We start from the raw sequence: 19,520 nt of genomic DNA, 5'->3' as shown, positions 1-19,520 counted from the left end.
TAAATTGCCATAAAAGCGGAAGGTTTGGCATGCCACAAAACTAGGTTCAACCCACTATTTTTTTTCTAAAAATATCCTCTACCAAGTCAGTAAAATGGCCATTGTTATATTACAGTTCGTTTCTGTGTGTATTACATTTTAATGTTGTGTTTCTGTTGTGTTGTAGTTCTCCTCTTATATTTGATGCGTTTCCCTAAGTTTTAGTTTGTAACCCGGATTTGTTGTTTTCTCAATCGATATATGAATTTCGAACAGCAGTTACTGCTGGCTTTATTTAATTATAGTTGACAGGCATAATCTTTGCAGAAAAATATCACTAATACATGATTTCAACATATATCATACGACTGAATAATTATGTGACTCCTAAATAAAGTAATTGACATTGAATGACTATTTTTATCCACTTTTGTTTTTACCTATTTGTTTTAAAACTATATTATATAGATGATTGAAAACTGTAAGAAGAAAAATGATCTTCACAATCAGATCTTGATAATCAGAATGTAATCATTGATCAATGAACTTTTTTGGAGTTACTCCCCTTAATTCATACTTTTTTAAAACATTATTGGCATTGTATTATCTCGATAATTATAACAGAAACTGCATGAACACCAAAATAATGTTCAACAAAACACACTTTACATTCTAAGTTTTCTATTATATCATAAATCCCAAAACATAGAAAAATAGATAGTAATATTGAAACCAGATGCTCCGCAGGGCGCAACTTTATACGACCGCAGAGGTCGAACCCTGAACAGTTGGGGCAAGTATGGACATACCATTTAAGCTTGATACAGCGCTGAATTTGGATTGTGATTAAATAGTCGACACAACATAGGTTTCTGACACAGAATGAATGTGGTCTATGAACTTAAACTTAAAAACTTTAAAATTTTAAATTGGACACTTACCTATTATGGTCCAATATACAAAATCTAAATACATGGTTAGATTCAGCATATCATAGAACCCCAAGAATTCAATTTTTGATGAAATCAAATAATGTTCAATTTTAGACTCTTTAGACCTCAATGTGGACCAAACATTAAAAATTTAAATACATGGTTAGCCTCAGCATATTGAAGAACCCCATATATTCAATTTTTGTTGAAATCAAACAAAGTTTAATTTTTGACCCTTTGGACCTTAATGAAGACCAATTTGAAAACGGGACAATACTGTGCAATTAAATACTTCTTTTTATTGCGCAAAACTGTGCAATTAAAAAGTTCTTTCTATTGCGCAATATTGTGCAATTAGATATATCTTGCTATTGCGCAATACTGGCCAATTGAAGATTTCTTGCTATTGCACAATACTGTGTAATTGAAGATTTATTGCTATTGCGCAATACTGTGCAATTGAAAATGTCTTGCTATTGCACAATACTTAATATAATAATTTTTGACCCCGATTTGGACCAACTTGAAAACTGGGCCCATAATCAAAATTCTAAGTACATATTTAGATTCAGCATATCAAAGAACCCCACAAATTCAATTTTTGTTAAAATCAAGCTAAGTTTACTTTTGGACCCTTTGGACCTTAATGTAAACCAATTTGAAAACAGGACCAAAAATTAAGAATCTGAATACACGGTTAGATTTGGCATATCGAAGAACCCCAATAATTAATTTTTTGATGAAATCAAACAAAGTTCAATTTTGGCCCCTTTTGGCCCCTAATTCGTTGGGACCAAAACTCCCAAAATCAATCCAAACCTTCCTTTTGTGGTCATAAACCTTGTCTTAAAACATAGATTTCTATTAACTTATACTAAAGTTATTGTGCAAAAACCAAGAAAAATGCTTATTTGGGACTTGTTTTTGGCCCCTAATTCCTAAACTGTTGGGACTAAAACTCCCAAAATCAATCCCAACCTTCCTTTTGTGGTCATAGACCTTATGTTGAAATAAATTTCTGTTTACTTATACTAAAGTTATTGTGCGAAAACCAAGAAAAATGCTTATTTGGGCCCTTTTTGGTCCCTAATTCCTAAACTGTTTTTGGCCCCTAATTCCTAAACTGTTTATCGTCATAAACCTTGTGTTTAAATTTCATAGATTTCTATTTACTTTTACTAAAGTTAGAGTGCGAAAACCAAATGTCTTCGGACGACGACAACGACACGACGACTACGACTCCAACGTGATACCAATATACGATCAAAATATTTTTAATTTTTGCGGTCGTATAAAAACCAGAAACATTAATTTACTTCTTTAATGCAGATATTGAATTCTGACTTGTATAAAGTATAAAGTGAAGTGGACAGAGGTAAATGTCAACAAACAAACAAAAAAACCCAACAACACGAGATGTTCAAAGGTTAACCATTACGACGCAAAGTAGCAATCTAGATAAGTTATCAAAGGTACCAGTATTATAATTTGTTACGATAGACGCGTTTCATCTTCATAAGAATCATCAGAAACGCTCAGATCAAAGCCAAACAAGTTTAACTTTGAAAAGCATTGTAAACCCAAAATTCCGAAAAAGCTATGCCAAATACGAATAAGGTAAAGTATGCATGAGATAAGAAAATCCTTAGTATTTCGAATAATTCATATTTTTGCAAACAGTGAATTCATTAACATGACCCTATATTTGATATTCATGTCAACACCGAAGTGCTGACTACTGGGCTGGTGATACCCTCGGGGACGTAACTTCCACTAGCAGTGGCATCGACCACGAGGTATAGATAGTTATTTAAGGTACCAGGCTTATATTTTGATACGCAAGACGCGCGTTTCGTCTACATACGACTCACCAGTGACGCTCAAATCAAAATAGCAAAACAATTATAAAGTTGAAGAGCATTAAGGACCCAAAATTTCAAAAAGCTGTGCCAAATACGGCTATGGTAATCTATGCCTGGGATAACAAGAACAACACACAATTCACAGTTCTCTGGATAGAGCCGATGACTTTTCCGATCAGAAGTTTTTTTCTAATCAATAATTGTACATTTTAAAAGAGCATTAGCTGTCAAGTTCACGTTCACCAATTTGACTAGAATTCTGATATGATATGATCCACGTGACCATGAAGTGTGTAATTCTAAACAGTAGACTGGATAAGTAAAGGGTTAGATAAAATTAAATGTCTGGCCCCTTTTTAAAAAGCAAACCATTAAAGATCAATTAGTCAGCAAATTAGAAGAACTATAAAAACTCTATAATATCCCACTTGTTTCTGGCTCCACATCAAGCAACCGTTATGGATTTTGTCATGGTTACAGGTGGTAAGGATATAAGCATACATGACTTACTTTTGTATCTGTTTTTATAAATTCTATTACAAAAATAGCTCCCATACTATGTATCAATTAAATATATAAAATTTTAAATACTTAGCAACATAGATTGTTTGCATAATTTACTAAATAACCCAACAGAAAAATCTAAACTTAAACTTTAATAAACATCAGCTGTGACAAATTGCAAGTCAGTTAGTACACTAACTTAAACATGCAATGTACAAAAAAATTAAACTTATTACATATTAAAATTTACTATTGTTCCCGCCAAACAAGCTTCAGTAAGTACGTAAAGTACAATATAATGCCTCTCCTAGTAGACTTAGGAACCTTTCGATTAACTAAATGTAATTTATATTTCTATCGAGTATCATATATATTTGAAATAAATGGGGAATGTTTCCATAGGACACAAATGATTTCCCCGCTTGCATATCAAGTTATAAAGTGGCCTAACTCGATAACTGTAAAAGAGACACTACCCAAATTTGTGTTAGATCTGAGTTTTGTGGTTATAAGCATTGCGTAAACGTTTAATAACATTGAATGTTAAATTAGCGAATGGAAACAATTTTGCACTAGTGACATAACCAAAATTCTAACTTAATCTGTGTTTTGTGGTTATCAGCATTTTGTATAAGTTTCACAGCATTTAGATGAGGCAAACTAAAGTAAGAGGACGGAAACGAAAAATTGAGCATTTTTTAGCAAATTTTCCTTTTGTAAAAAGGCATAATTCCAGAACGGTTAAAGTGGCCTCACCAAAATTTAATTGCTGTTTGACCTTATTTCAAATCTTTTCGTTTTGTTTTAATCTTTTTTTGTTCTTACTATTGAAATTTCTTTTTTGTCTAGCCTTTTTTAAAAGAGCGTAGTTATTGGTAAATTTCATCATTTGAAAAACAAATGACAATGTTTGTTATGTAGACGAAATGCTTTGAAGTATTTGATTCTGGAATATATTACATAATTCAGCATAAACTGTTTTTGTTAGATGCAAGAGGGTCAATGTCTGTGGTAACGTTCAATCAGTATATATTGCAACCACCAAGTCGACTAACACTATTCTTCATCTTCTCAAAATCACATATTTTATTCAGACGTCTGGCATACTTAGTAGCATGGGGTTTACATCTGGCAAATGTCAGGGGCATGGCAATGAGTTTATGTAGCGAGTTAGAAAAACCCATGTTTGGCCTTGCTTTATGGGTCCGGATATTGTCCTCTAACTCTGTAGATTAAAACCCTTGAGCATTTTGGCTGCACCTATCGCCTCTATAACATTGGTTGTTAAATTTCATTTAAATAGCACTTGTAATGTGGTTGTAGGATATTGCCTCCCATCATGACGCTTCTACTACTACATCTTCATGTACGGAGGCAGATATGCAATGTTCATTTTGATGCTTGTACATGCGGGTTCGTCATGGTAGGAGAAAACGTGACCAGTGGCTGAACAAATTAGGTGCCAGTTCCTTAAAACTTCCAGATCCTCCACCAACATGAGTAACGTCTATGTTTCTGGGCAAAAACTGGTCCAACATAATGTCGTACTCATCGATGTTGAGGCAACGCCTGTGAAAATTCTCTGTAAACCAGCGATACCAACAGCAATAATTGTACCAGTGATTGTTTGATGACAGAATTTGCTCACATTGATTTCCCGAATGTGGTCTTGATTAGTGATGGATGAAAACAATTGGTCTTGATTAGTGATGGATGAAAACAATTGGTCTTGATTAGTGATGGATGAAAACAATTGGTCTTGATTAGTGATGGATGAAAACAATTGGTCTTGATTAGTGATGGATGAAAACAATTGGTCTTGATTAGTGATGGATGAAAACAATTGGTCTTGATTAGTGATGGATGAAAACAATTGGTCTTGATTAGTGATGGATGAAAACAATTCGCTTGATTAGTGATGGATGAAAACAATTGGTCTGGATTAGTGATGGATGAAAACAATTCTAGAGCGCACATTAGCTGATCCTGCAAACGGTATCCAGTTGTGCTGTGGTGAATTTTGAATTATATACACATGGAAAAAAGTATTGCAACACCTTGATTTTTTAAAACTTGAAAAATCAGCCTCTTTTTTTGGATGAAATATAATAAAATATTTTTATGATATTATTAAAATATAGTTTATGATAACATTGGCATTGAAACAAACAAAAAATGTTTGAAAAAAAAAATGATTTTTATAACCACAATATTAATAACAAAATGAAGTGTTTTTTGTACAAAAAAAATGCATTTTACAACTTTTACTGTAGTCGAACTTTACAATGTCAGACATTTCAAAATTAATCCTCAAATGACTGTTCACATCATGGTTGATCGTTATACGCCGAAGAATTAGTACTTTGTGCACAGCCTCCATTCAAACGGATAACCGCATCGAAACGTCTTCTGATTCCTGTCAAAAATCGACTAATTTGTTGCTAAGGTAGCAGCAACCATTTCTGATAAAGGGCATTGTTTATTTCATGATGTGTTTGAACTGGGGTTTCCTTTCGCGCACTTTCCGCCCAATAGTGTCCCATATATACTCGATATGGTTCAAATCCGGGCTACGATCGGGCCAAGGAAAATGAACCGAATTCCAATGGAACAATGGATCTTCCTCCACGATGCTAATTTCTAACTTTTGCGAGATCTGCACTACATTGGATACGGAAAACTGTGTGTCTGTTCGTAAGCAAAGGTCTCCGAAATGGTCTTATCGCACGATAATCAGTAGCGATGATTCACTCTCAACAGTTCTTGTTAAAAGGCTCCTGTATGCCCACCACTCTCTTTTTAGGATTGTATTGTATGCAATGGGTTTCCTTCTGACCAACCTTCATTATGCTTGATTTTCCCTAGCAAATGGTTTATGGGGTCTTCTTTATCTCGGAAGGTCTTTAACATCGTTTAGTGCCTGATTTTTATTCTCAAAACGACTTATAGTGGAATGGTGATGACCAACAATACGTGCAGTTGTTACAGCGACATCTCTGCTTCTCTCATGCTGATAATATGCCATCTTGCTGCAGTTTAGAGTTGTCGAGGACCCATTACAAGGTGTCAATTACATAACTTTAAAAACTTGGTTATTTAAAGTGTTGAAAACAATGAGGATAAAACATCTGTTTTGCTGTTTACGGGTACAGTAGCTGCATGTGCAGATAAAAACTTATCTAGTCGATATTTATTGATTAAATTCAGGTGATACTTAAATAATGTTTAAGTTGTTCTATTTTACCAAATTATATCACAAAAAAAACAAAAGTGTTTTTTTAATTTTAATTTTAATTTGGTGTTGCAATACTTTTTTCCATGTGTATAGATCGACTTCAGTTTTAGTTTATCACGTCTGAAGACGGCCGATGACGGTAATACGGGTACATAATCCAATCTCAGCATTGTTGTATTTCACAGAAGCAATGTCAATCACATGTTTTATTAAGGCAATAGTAATAACCAATGTTCAAATCTCGTTAATCGGTAAGAGACACATTAAGGTAACAAAAAAAAGTCCTGAAGGAATCGCATGATGTGGTTAACAGTATGCATGATAGTTTTACGGATGGTGTGTAAAAGTAAATACTTGTCGAGATGCCAACTCTTTGTCTTAATATCTATTCATTTAATAGTATTATATGTTTTGTCACTTTTCATTTAAAAATAAAAACTACTTATATTTTTTTCCAGTACTCTTACAACATGTAATGAAATCACTTCGTTTCTGAACAATACGACAAGGGAGATAGCTTCAACTTTCCTCATAATTTAAGTAGCACTTTCATATGTAGTACATTATATTCAGCGCCCTGTTCACACAATATCTGAGAGCTATGTTTTCTATCAAATGTCAAATAGGAAGAAAAAGGTAAAATATTACATATATGGAGTAACTTATTAATGTCAATCATAGCCATTAAGAGAACGTTGATAGAGAAGGCTATGTTTTAAATGTCAATCTGTATTGATCCTTCGAATATTATATAAGAATATCTTCTATCGCTATGTCGAGTTGCACTTTTGGAGCTAGATTGCATACCGTTCTGAAGCCCTTTTGATCACTCAAATGTTTTTTGTTAGGGTTCATTTTAATGAATCGTTGGTTTTTATCATGTAATGTTTATGTCCGCTTGTTTATATCTTGTACGACTTTCCCTTGTGTCCTGTCGTCGTCAGTTTAATTTCTTTTTTATGGCATTTTTATCTTCTTCCACCTCTTTTTGCTCGGTTTCAAAGGTGAAATAAATAACGAACGTTTTGAAAATCAAATAAGGACGTCGTTTTTCGAGCTTTTCAAATATCAATCCCCGGAAGAAATATGGAAATCTAATAAGGAACATTAATCTGGAAAATTAATCAAGACCGGAAGACTTGGAAGTCAAAGTGTATAAATGGGGTTTCCTCTGTTAATTCCGTGTAAATTATTAGATATCTTTCCTTTCCTGTACGGTAATGTCCTTATTGGTCACAATGTAAACTCTATTTCGTGTAACCGTGATAGTGAACCTTATACGAAATAAGATAAAAACCAATACTTGTCTCCTTCCGTTTAATGTTACAATTATATTCTATGGGTTCAGTTCTTATCTTTTCTCCTATCACACGCACCTTTCTGGAATAATCATACCGGTAGACTTGGAAGTCAAATCTTTGTGTAGGATATCAATTAGTTTTTTCCTCTTTCAATATCTAGTAAATTAAAGATCTTTCCTGTTCTGTAATGGCAACGTCCTGATTATGCACAGGCTATACTCCATCTTAGGTACTACGACTTTAATCTTGAACGCGATAAGATATAACAATCGTTGGGAAACTTAGTACAGGAAGCCTATTCTAATCGTTGCGTAGGTTTTTGACTGTCTTTTTCTCTTTCAATGTCGTATACCTTAAATATATTTCCATTACTGTATGATAATGTTCTTATTGTTCTCAAATCCATTACTAGTAACTGTATTATTTACCACGAACGGTATAAGATTTTTCTTCTTATTCGAGTATATAAAGGCAAGGTTCGTTGAAAACACATTTTAAAATAGGAAGTTGTTATCCGGTAACCACTTTCCTGTATCAAACTAGTAACTATGATCTTGACTTTGAAGTAATCTTCAGTAGAAAATAAATTTATATTTCCCATTCATGTTGCAATCCGAAATAAAGTCAATTACTTCACTGTATATATTATTAGCTTAATCAATATTTGATTGGTTGAGACTATCCCACGTGCCATTGAACAAAACATCACATCCCCCTTTGAGCATATCATAACGATTAAACATTTAATATATTATTTGTTTGACATTTGACTGTCAAAATCGTTTTTTCTACTCATTTGTCTTTGTGAAATGTATGGAATATTTTTTTAAGGTAAATGTCAGAGTTATTTGTTCATTAAAACAAGGCTAAATTAATACACCGATATATCACTGACAAAGTTATATACCCGTCTAAGAACGTAATTTCTAAAACACACAATTTTTAACAATTTCATCAATGAAACAGTTGAATTCCATCTGATAGGTGAATCAAATAAACAAAATTATCAAACCAAAATTGGATACTGCATGGGCAAGTCCTCTTAAAATATGAAAAATAATAATGGAATGTTCATATTGGAAAATTGATGTCATAAACTGTGGGGAAGTTTAGTTCCCAACGACATTCTCAGTTAATGTCAACGTGAACGTCATTATCGAGTAGACTTATTTTTTGTTAAATGTCATAGATTCGGTTCACTGACTATTCACATTCATCAAGGCAGTGGTTTTGCATTATCTACATAGCGGAAGGTGAAGTATAAGGTTAATTGCAGCTTTGATTAATTCTTTTTAGTATTACTAGATTTATTTCACTTGACTGGGCAGTGTTTAACAGCTCGCTTATTTAAGACCAGTCCATCTATAGAAAGGATTTGTGGGATAAACTCATCAATGAAGTGTCCAGTTATTCGTTCCATATCATACACTCAGTTCTTTTGTATATGCCTTTGTTGATACTGATAGGTGATTACAATTCGATAATAATTATAACGGCAATCATCCTTATCACATACATCTTCAAATAGAATGTCCTTATACAAAGTAAAGCATAAGCTCAAGTCGATCAGTTGAAATAACATTGGTAATACAGGAAGATGAATAAACAGGTTCGCATGAGCATATCGATTGTAAGAAAAAAAACAAGTAAAATACTGTATCTACTGCACATTATACATATTAAATTATTCCTTCGTTTTAATTTTGACCTTTCACATTAAAATATAATTTTGCTCGATATGGTACGAAGGTCTTAATGTTTATTTCTAATAAAATATCAAGTAAAACTTTTAAACACATTTAATCCCGAGAAGGATCACAGTTTTTGACGATTTTATTTAACAAAGTCATTCTACTTGATGATTGGAATAAATAGGTTAACATTGCGTCATATAACAAATTGCGAAAATAGATAAACTTGTTTCAGAAAAGAAGCAAGTCTTCCTTGCAAAAAGACCATTATGATTTAAAGAATAAAGGCAAAAGTAGTATACCGCTGTTCAAATGTCATTAATCGAATCAGAGAAAACAAATCCAAGATACAAACTAAAACCGTGGGAAACACGTCATCTATAAGAGGAAAACAACGTAACAACAGAAACACTTAAGTGCAACAAAAAACTAAACGACAATGTACCAGACACAGAACCAACTATTTGATAGCAGCTGCCATTTTCCTGACTGGGTACAGAACATGTTTTAAGACAAAAAATGGTGGATTGGACCTGATTTTTTGGCTAGCACAACCTCGCGCTTTTATGGCAATGTTAAATATCACACTAAAAGGATAACATTACATGACAGGACTGCAGTACAAAGAAATGCAAGAACATTCAGAATAGAGAAATACACTTATAAACAATACAATAATACATTTCGGCATGCTAATAGTTATCAAAGGTACCTGGCCTATAATTCAATACGCCAGACGTGAGTTTCATATACACAAGACCCATCAGTGACATAAGAAGACATTCATTGACACAGACACTATCAATTTGATTGTTTATTTATAACACATGTCCTACACTGAAATACTTTAATTATTACTCATCAGTTAAGCAAAGTAATTAGCATCTCATTGTTGACATAAATCATCATCGGTATCATTACAGAATACAAAGGATTTTCTACCAAGAAATAGATTATCTTAGTTAAATTAGACAAACCTTTAGGAAGTGTTGGTTTTTGCTCTACAAAATTTTTCTTTATTTGGCTTTTTAAAAGTTTTTCATTCGAGCATCACTGCTGAGCTTTGACGACTTAACGCGTATCTGACGTACAAAATGTTATAATGGAACCATGCAGCTACAAATGTGGTACGCAAAACGCAAATTTATGTCTTCATACAAATAAACTCATCATAGATACCAAGACTAAATTTTGTATATACGCCAGACGCGCGTTTCGTCTACAAAAGACTCACAAGTGACGCTTGAATCCAAAAAAGTTAAAAAGGCCAAATAAAGTACGAAGTTGAAGAGCATTAAGGACCAAAATTCCTAAAAGTTATGTCAAATACAGCTAAGGTAATCTATGCCTGAGGTAGAAAAGCCTTAGTTTTTCAAACATTCAAAATTTTGTAAACAGTTAATTTATAAATATAACCATATCAATGATAATTCATGTCAGCACAAAAAAGTGCTGACTACGGGGCTGGTGATACCCTCGGGGACATAAATAAATCTCCACCAGCAGTGGCATCGACCCAGTGGTTGTAAATACAACTGGCGCTCGATTCAAACCAAACGAGTGGCGAAATCTGATATTGAAGAGCATTTCACTAAACCTTAATTTTATATAGGTTATGCCAAATGCAATGTACTGCTAAGGCTTTCTACGCTGGTTTAGAAAAACAAAAAGTGTTTCAAATAATTCCACATTTTATGAACGGTAAATGTACAGTTAATGAAAGCATCAATAATATGTTGTTTCAACACACAAAAAATTATATACCAGACTGGTGAAACCATCGATGACAAAACGTCCCTCAGCGGTGGCACAGACTTAGTGGTTGTTTAAACTTATCAAAGGTACCATGCTTATAATTTGGTATGCTTTACGTGCGTTTTGTCAACACAAGATGCATCGATGATGTCTGAACAAAACAGATTTAAGGCCAAATCAAATATAAAGTTGAAAAGCGTACACAAAACTTTGTGGTTGTTTAAACTTATCAAAGGTACCATGCTTATAATTTGGTATGCTTTACGTGCGTGTTGTCAACACAAGATGCATCGATGATGTCTGAACAAAACAGATTTAAGGCCAAATCAAATATTAAGTTGAAAAGCGTACACAAAACTTTGTGGTTGTTTAAACTTATCAAAGGTACCATGCTTATAATTTGGTATGCTTTACGTGCGTGTTGTCAACACAAGATGCATCGATGATGTCTGAACAAAACAGATTTAAGGACAAATCAAATATTAAGATGAAAAGCGTACACAAAACTTTGTGGTTGTTTAAACTTATCAAAGGTACCATGCTTATAATTTGGTATGCTATACGTGCGTGTTGTCAACACAAGATGCATCGATGATGTCTGAACAAAACAGATTTAAGGCCAAGTCAAAGATTAAGTTGAAAAGCGGACACAAAACTTTGTGGTTGTTTAAACTTATCAAAGGTACCATGCTTATAATTTGGTATGCTATACGTGCGTGTTGTCAACACAAGATGCATCGATGATGCCTGAACAAAACAGATTTAAGGCCAAATCAAATATTAAGTTGAAAAGCGTACACAAAATTTTGTTCAGACAACATTTCGGCTGAGGCGTAGAAAACCGATCATAGGCAAAGCATGGCTCCACAGCAAATAGAGCTGCTTAAACGTATTTTGGTTGAACAATGAAATAGTGATGTCTTTAAATTGCTGTAGGGTACTCCTTTTTCTTTGTTGCTGAGGGTTTTATTGGTCATTTACTTGTCTATTTTAATTGACTTGTTGCTTTTTATCGTACCCTTGATATCTTTTGTCTCTGACCTCTTGTTTACTTTCATGGATAATAAGTTATATCGACGACAAATTGGAAATACATAAAATAATGTCTAACCTCAGTCATCGTTTTGCTAGACTGCTTGATGTCGTGGAACCTTGTGGTACAATATCGAAGAAATCCAACTTTTACTCAAGTAATTGTCTGGAAACCAAATATCTTCGGACGAGAAGACGCAGATAACGTTACAACATTATACGAAGGTAAAGATTTTGCAATCGTTTAATAGTTCATGTGTTTTAACTATCTCTTCTAATTTTTTTCAACGATTTTATCTTAACTGATTTTGGGTTTTATTTTCACTTTAAAAATATCGTTTTACTTTTCATTCCTGTTTTACAACAATAAAAAAAACAGGCTACTGTCTAACATAACAGTAGTTTGAAGGTTCGGAACTATAATAGTTATCAAAAGTACCAGGATTATAATTTAGTACGCAAGACGCGCGTTTCGTCTACATAAGACTCATCAGTGACGCTCATATCAAAATAGTTATAAAGCCAAACAATACAAAGTTGAAGAGCATAGGGGATCCAAAATTCCAAAAAGTTGTGCCAAATACGGCTAAGGTAATCTATTCCTGGGACAAGAAAATCCTTAGTTTTTCGAAAATTTCAAAGTTTTGTATCATGAAATTTATAAATATGATCACATAATTGATATACATGTCAAAACCGAAGTGCTGACTACTGGGCTGGTAATACACTCGGGGACGAAACGTCCACCAGCAGTGGCATCGACCCAGTGGTGTAAATAGTTATCAAAAGTACCAGGATTATAATTTAGTACGCCAGACGCGCGTTTCGTCTACATAATACTCATCAGTGACGCTCATATCAAAATAGTTATAAAGCCAAACAATACAAAGTTGAAGAGCATAGGGGATCCATATAAAACTGATCTTAAGATCAAATGACATATGTGAGAGAAACCGTGCATAGTGTTGGCTTTCGAACTTTGTTCATCTGAGCGTCACTGGTTAGTCTTGTGTGGACGAAACGCATGCACGTCTGGCGTATTAAATTTTAAACCTGATACCTTTTGTTAGCTATTATTCGTGTGTTTCTCTGTCCTATATTTTCTCCCATTTATTTTTATTGTAATCCTGTCATGAAATGTTGTCATTTTAATGTTATATTAAAAATTGCCATTAAAGCAGGAGGTTTGGCATGCCACAAAACCAGGTTTAACCAACCATTTTTTTTTCTTAAAATGTCCTGTACCAAGTCAGGAAAATGGCCATTGTTATATTATAGTTCGTTTCTGTGTGTGTTACATTTTAATGTTGTGTTTCTGCTGTGTCGTAGTTTTCCTCTTATATTCGATGTGTATCCCTCAGTTTTAGTTTGTAACCAGGATTTTTTTTCACTCGATTTATGAATTTCGAACAGCAGTATACTACTGTTGCCTTTATCTAGATGAAAGATATCAAAATCTTGGATATTTCCTTCATATGAAACTGGTATGTTTCAAGAATTAAGATATACAGGACATGTGAATAATGAACTTTTTCGAAATATAAATAGATAAAAGAAAATGTTTATTTATATGAAAGAAGAATGTCATGACCAAGACGTTTTCAGGGTCAACTTTCGCATAGAATTTCAGAAGACGTCGTCAATCGCATTTTCTCACGTATGACTTTTCATTATGACATAAAACTATTTTCTGATCTTAATATAAACGCGATAATAAATATCAAAGTAGTGCAAGTATGTTCAACCTTTGTTAGAGGTGAACTCTTGTGATATAAAAAAAAAACACGTTTGATTATCGTTATTATCATTGTCAACCCCAATGAAGTACTGCTGATGACGTCAATTTATCGCTATTCAAACCCAATAACTCGAGTAGCGTTTACATGTTTTTAACGTATCTTGTATAACATTTTTATATAATTTTATAACACGAAAAAAATATGGTAAGTAGGAATATCAATAATATGGGAATGAATCATGGTTTGAATCAAACTTCCTTCAAATGTTTCCATCAGTATATGTAGTACATGCATTTTATTTAGGTTTATTGTTATAGTAAAAAGTAACAGAGACAAGTAATACTTTTATATAAGGTAAACCTCATGAATTATACTAGGCATTTAATTTGGTACAGGGTACGACCATAGAATTAATACCCTACTATGGTACGACAGACCCACGTTACATCTACAACAGATTCATCAGTGACGCTCAAATAAACACTGTTGGGAGGCAAATCAGATTAACAAGTTGGAAGAGCATTATATAACCGAGAATTCCAAAACATTATAATTTTTTTTATGTTTAAACATATTATCTTTTGAATGTAACTTGCTTATGTAACTTAATCATCACATCAAATATTTTAGGGAATGACTTTTTTTTTTAAATTCTACTCAGCCTCGATAAGCACCTAACCGATATCTATACGTTGTCTACATTAGACATGGTAAGACAAAACAAGATAAGCACCTAACCGATATCGATACGTTGTCTACATTAGACATGGTAAGACAAAACAAGATAAGCACCTAACCGATATCGATACGTTGTCTACATTAGACATGGTAAGACAAAACAAGATAAGCACCTAACCGATATCGATACGTTGTCTACATTGGACATGGTAAGACAAAACAAGATAAGCACCTAACCGATATCGATACGTTGTCTACATTAGACATGGTAAGACAAAACAAGATAAGCACCTAACCGATATCGATACGTTGTCTACATTAGACATGGTAAGACAAAACAAGATAAGCACCTAACCGATATCGATACGTTGTCTACATTAGACATGGTAAGACAAAACAAGATAAGCACCTAACCGATATCGATACGTTGTCTACATTAGACATGGTAAGACAAAACAAGATAAGCACCTAACCGATATCGATACGTTGTCTGCATTAGACATGGTAAGACAAAACAAGATAAGCACCTAACCGATATCGATACGTTGTCTACATTAGACATGGTAAGACAAAACAAGATAAGCACCTAACCGATATCGATACGTTGTCTACATTAGACATGGTAAGACAAAACAAGATAAGCACCTAACCGATATCGATACGTTGTCTACATAAGACATGGTAAGACAAAACAAGATAAGCACCTAACCGATATCGATACGTTGTCTACATTAGACATGGTAAGACAAAACAATTATGAACTTCAGTGAAGTTATAATAACATCCAAATGATAAAATAAAAACTAAATTTATATATCATTTCCTCTCTTCGTTGAAGATTGTATTCAAGAAAAATGTTTACTTCTAATTATAGAAGACTTATATGGCGTAATTTATATATAATCGTTTATTATGTAAGAATGGCTTGATTACGTAACCAATGAAGTAAAGGCCGAGGAGATTAATTGATGTATATATTATTGTGTTTATGATATGACATATGATGAATTTTAAACTATGTTATTGCCAAAAATACAACCAACCATTAGAGACCCTAAAATATATTGGTATAAAAAAAAGGTCAAAAAAATATCAGGCATGCAATTTTGTACTACAGACGTGTTTCGTCCACCAAAGACTCATCAGTAACGCTCCAATTTAAAAAGTTTAAAAGGTCAAAAAAGCTAAGACCGACCGTCGATATTGAATGTTTTAAATGTTTAGACACGAAGAGTAAGAATACCCTGTATCACATTAGACGCATCTAAATGAGTTAATGTTCCTTTTAAATCAGTTGTATGTTATGCTTTAATGACCTAACAGTTGAAATGAATTTCAGTAAATAATCACACGATACGGTACCTATAAACACAAGACTTTTAACCAAACAATTGCGAAACAATACGGCACTCAGTGGTAGAATTTGGGTCGCAGTGATACGTAACTAAAAACCATTAATAATGATCTGTTGGAGTAAAATATCAATAAATTATTACGATAGGTTTTTATTTTCATAGTGGACCATGGGCTTTGTTCCTTGTTGAAGGCCGTCCGGTGTTAATTTTTGTGTCATTTGTTTCGTCTCTTGTGGTGAGTTGTCTCATTGGCAATTATACGACATCTTCTTTTTTATATAAAACATCTAAATGATCGAATTACGACGTTCGTTTATTAAGTTTGCTTACTGACAAAGGCAATTTTGCATGCAGCACTGATTAACTATTGAACAGCGGTATACTCCTGTTACCTTTAGTAAGTGGACTCATCGAAACAGTATTAACATGAAATAAATTACGTTTTACTTCAATATATAACACTTAGCAATCATCTAGAAGTAATTAACCTTCCCTCTAGCTTGTTAGCGTTATACAAATATTCAAATTTAACCTTTAAATATATGACGACAAGCAAGATAATTACCTTAAGGTTTACGTCATCAGTGATAAACAACTAAATCAATACATTACTTCAACTCTCAACAATCTATTTTCAATTATGATGTCATTAACGTAAACGTGAAATATACAACTCGAATGGTTGCTATATAACTCGTAAATAAGTCATTAGACGTTTTTAAAATTTACATAAATTTTCACATTATACCATTTATACGGAAATATGTCTAAAATTGACACATAATGTATATATATTTATGATCAATACAACAAATTATATAACATAAAAAGATTACATAATCAATGGTAATGATGTCATTAATATTTTAGATTAGTACATATTTCATAATATTTGTGAGATTTGTCTAAATCCACCACATTTAAACAAATATTAACATACCTTAAGCAGCTATCTTCATATACAACGTAGTCGAGTATTACAACAGTCTGTGGACATGCGCAAATGTACAGTATTTTCTGGTTGAAACCGGTTGGAACTAGTTTTTCTATTTTTAGAATTGACGTACTTGTTGTGACAAGTGTGCTTATAAAAAAGGTAATGGCGCGTCTATCTCATTGAAATAATTTTTTATAAATACATAAAGGTTACTGCAACTAAATAATTAATAAACAACCAGGATTATACAAACATTTTATTTCAACAGCCAAGTCACATTACAAACACAATCACTTGTCAATTAAATAGTAAAACGTAGGCCGGATGATTGCTGACTCATATGTTATTTATCAGAATGTTATCGGAGATTTAATACTTGGCACGATAAACACTCCACGTTTTGCACGGATCGATGCGTCATCATGTCGGCCAACTAGCTATGTAGTATAGGTTTACAGCTGAAGGTCGAATGATTCATTCCCGGCCAAAAGGAAATATTAACTTAAAATGTGGTAAACCAGTCGTTGTTTGATAAGGAAATTTATTTCTAAATTATAATGAGGAGGATTTCCTGTAAAACAGGAATTAAACATACAACGAAGGGATATCAGTAATCCTACATAAATCACAATCTAATAGTCATTATATTTGAATCTCTGATTGATTAGTTTGGGTTAATTAACGCCTTCTTTTATCACATAATATTATTTCCGATATGAATTAAGCTGAAAATCATTTCAAACAGAACCCAAAACACATAACGATTACCAAGTTATCAATCTTGAACCAGTATTGTTTTGATTGATTGATTGATTGGTATGTGGAAATTAACGCCTCTTTTGAACAAACAAGAGTTCAATAGCCATTCAAATTTCTCTTCGGTTTATTTGTTTTGATATTCTTGCTAACTCATTAGAAAATTAGATATTTTTGTCCTTCAACAACATTTAACATAAAAACTATTTTGACGTTACAAAAATTATCAGCCCCTCGAACTGACGTTAAATGGTTTAAAATTTAGTCTTGCTTTATAATACGTATTTCCATTTTTAAAAATTTGCATGAAGTATTTTCATGTGTTGAACACTACGTACTATCCGTTATTATTTATTATTCTTACGGTGACGTAATGAATTTAACGTCACTGAACCAACGTCGTGAGAATAATGGTTTTTATTTCAAACCAATGTCGACAATCTTTTATGTATACATAATATTGTCATGCATGTAACGGAAGCAGCCATATGTCGCCAGTTGTCAAAAGAATGTGTGATATTGATTAGGCTGACGAATAAATCCACTATTGTACAACAGAAGCAAAACATCCTGTCTCGAATTAACACAAGTAAACGCCTACGAACACGTGTTATTGTAATCATGTACCATGTGTCACGTAGCAAATTCAGTTTACAGTAAAATCGTTATTATTGTTAACCTTTTATTTATCGGATTTTGTTTGTAATAAATGATACTTATTGGATATATGTGATAAAACATATAATTATAATTACAAAATAGTATAGACATTTCTTTTCTCGTGTATCGTAAATTTTACATAGACACTAATTTGGTGTAATGATAGCGTTCATCTACAGTACAACCGTTATTTATTGAACCAATTACAACAATTACATATACATATGTACATGTTCCAGCCTCCGATAATACAATACAAATAAAACATTAATATAAGAATGAAATATGTCTATTAAGATTGTGCCCTGGTTATCTTAAATTATATAGATATATATAATATTAAAGTTGATCGAATTTATAGAAGAAAAAAAACGTTGTTATTTCAACATTAAAATTGTGCTTTCTCAAGAAAGTTATATACCCGCAATTCCATATTTAAGAAAATGATTTTTTGTTTAATGTGTTTAACTATATTATGATAAGTTCAATCATGTGTTTTAACCAAACCTATCCCACCAAGGTTATATGTGTAAACTGGTGAATGACTTTAATGGTTTATATTTGTTAAATGAAATATCTTGTTCTCTATCCTCAAATTGCGATTAATTAACCTATCACATATTTGTTAAAATATCGACAACTTTGTTTGTCCTATCAATAACATCAGCTAGGTGACAAAAGCAATCAAACTTCACCAAGCGGCAAGATCAAATGTAATGTGGTCAAACAGGACAGGATAACATGGCATGTTATTTGTCCTATTCTAAAGAACAAAGTGATTGCAATGATTAACGTGATAAAGTCATGTCTCTTGTCTGTCAAAGACGTCACGTCTGTGATGTTTTGTTGTGGAATCTGATCATGATACAGAATTATATAATAGGAAACATTTTACTACTTTACATTTACAAAAGTCCTACGACAATATTTTTGAAATACTTTAAACAGAACTTTCTGTGTTTTTATGGGTTTGTTTTCTTTTTCTTTTCTTTTATGGAAGAGAGGGGTGTTTCAAAAGATCCCCAAAAAATCAATTATTATCAATACACACACATATATGCGATGAATATATTAATATATGACCTTCTCAATATCTACTTTTAT

General features: G+C 32.8%; 1 protein-coding gene across 4 annotated transcripts in view; it reads right to left on the bottom strand.

The window, feature by feature from the left end:
* Positions 1-17,280, bottom strand: part of LOC139481545 (E3 ubiquitin-protein ligase TRIM33-like) — a 44,194-nt gene extending 26,914 nt beyond the window's left edge. For 2 of the 4 annotated variants that reach the window (XM_071264955.1, XM_071264960.1), the window contains exon 1: positions 17,004-17,078. The gene's annotated coding sequence lies outside the window, so the exon portion shown is untranslated. Of the gene's footprint in view, positions 1-17,003 lie in introns of all 4 variants that reach the window. The other 2 variants (XM_071264962.1, XM_071264957.1) reach the window with 2 other exon arrangements.
* Between the last annotated feature and the right edge of the window lie 2,240 nt (positions 17,281-19,520).

The sequence above is a fragment of the Mytilus edulis genome, chromosome 7, assembly GCF_963676685.1.
Source record: "Mytilus edulis chromosome 7, xbMytEdul2.2, whole genome shotgun sequence".
In the NCBI taxonomy this organism is placed as follows: domain Eukaryota; kingdom Metazoa; phylum Mollusca; class Bivalvia; order Mytilida; family Mytilidae; genus Mytilus; species Mytilus edulis.
This window is presented reverse-complemented; position numbering and strand designations above follow the sequence as displayed.